Below are 1,841 nucleotides of genomic sequence, written 5' to 3'. Positions count from 1 at the left end.
TTTGTTCTTCAGCACTTGAAAGAGGTCTTTTGCAGAAGATTTACCCAGTGTGATATGTCATCTGATTTCTTGACTGCTCCTTCCATTGGTGTGGATTGTGGAATGAAGTAGTATGAAATCTTTAACAACTTCAGTCTTTTATCAATTTATCATGATGCTGCTTATTGGTCCAGTTGTGAGGATATTCGTTTTATGTTGAGATGTAATCCGTAATACAGACTAAATTCTAATCTTCATCAGTAAGTGCATCAAATCATCCTCACTGTCAGCAAGCAAAGTTGTGTCACTTGTGTATTGCAGGTTGTTTATTAGTCTTCCTCCAATCCTGATGTCATGCTCTTCTCCGTATAGTCCTACATCTTGGATTATTTGTTCAGCATACAGATTGTATTAGTACAGTGAAAGGATACCAACCCTGATGCACTCCTTTCCTGTTTTTAAACCATGCAATATTCCCCTGTTCTGTTTGAAAGGCAACCTCTGGGTCTATGTACAATTTCCTGATGAGCACAATCAAGTGTTCTGGAATTCCCATTCTTCTCAATGTTATCCATAATTTGTTATGATCCACACAATCGAATGCTTTTGCATAGTCAGTAAAGCACAAGTAAATATCTTTCTGGTATTCTTTACTTTCAGCTAAGATCCATTTGACATCCAGCAATGATATCCCTCCTTCCATGCCTTCTTCTGAATCCAGCTTGGATTTCTGGAAGTTCTCTGTTAATATACTGCTGCAACTGTTTTTGAATTATCTTTAGCAAGATTTTACTTGCATGCAATGTTAATGATATTGTTGGATAATTTCCACATTAGGTGGGATCACCTTTCTTTGGAATGGGTACAAATATGGATCTTTTCCAGTCACTTACCCAGGTAACTGTCTTCCAAATTTCTTGGCATAGACAAGTGAGTGCCTCCAGCATGGCATCCGTTTGTTGAAACATCTCAATGAGTATTCCATTAATTACTGGAGCTTTGTTTGCCAATTGCTTCAGTGCAGCTTCGACTTTTTCCTTTAATATCATTGGTTTTTGATCACATGCCACTTCCTGAAATAGATGAATATTGACCAGTTCTTTTTGGTACAGTGACTCTGTATATATTCTTTCCATCTTCTTTGATGCTTCCTGCATAAGTCAATATTTTCCCCATAGAATCGTTCAGTATGGCAACTTGAGGCTTAAATTTTCTTTTCAGTTCTTTCAGCTTGAGATTTGCCGAGCATGTTCTTCCCTTTTGGTTTTCTAACTCCAGGTCTTTGCACATTTCATTATAGTAAATGGCTTTGTCTGCTTGAGCTGCTTTTTGAAATCTTCTGTTTAACTCTTTTATCTTGTCATTTTTTCCATTTGCTTTAGCTACTCTGTTCAAGGACAAGTTTCAGTCTATACTGACATCCATTTTGGTCTTTCCTTTCTTTCTTGTCTTTTTAATGACCTTTTGCTTTCCTCATGGATGATGTTCTTGATGTCATCTCAGAATTCCTCTGGTCTTTGGTCAATGGTGTTCAATGCATCAACTCTATTATTTAGATGGTCTCTAAATTGAGGAAGGATATAATCAAAGTGGACTGTGATGTTCTGTTGTCCCTGAGACATTGTGGTGGTGTTTTATTTTTGTTTTGTTTGTTGTTGTATGATGGTATGATTCCCACAAGATTATTTTTTCCTTTATTTTATTTTGGTATATCTGTGTGAACAGGGTACTGTGCTCCTGTATTCTCTAGTTGTTAGCATTTAGGCACTCACCAATTGGGAGCTCTGGTAGCATAGTGCCTAAGGCACTTGACTGCTAACCAGAAGGCTGGCTGTTCAAACCCACCAGCCACTCCTCAGAAG

This window comes from Orycteropus afer, unplaced genomic scaffold (genome assembly GCF_000298275.1).
Source record: "Orycteropus afer afer isolate SDZICR_OR568_19922 unplaced genomic scaffold, OryAfe1.0 scaffold00961, whole genome shotgun sequence".
Classification (NCBI taxonomy): domain Eukaryota; kingdom Metazoa; phylum Chordata; class Mammalia; order Tubulidentata; family Orycteropodidae; genus Orycteropus; species Orycteropus afer.
This window is presented reverse-complemented; position numbering follows the sequence as displayed.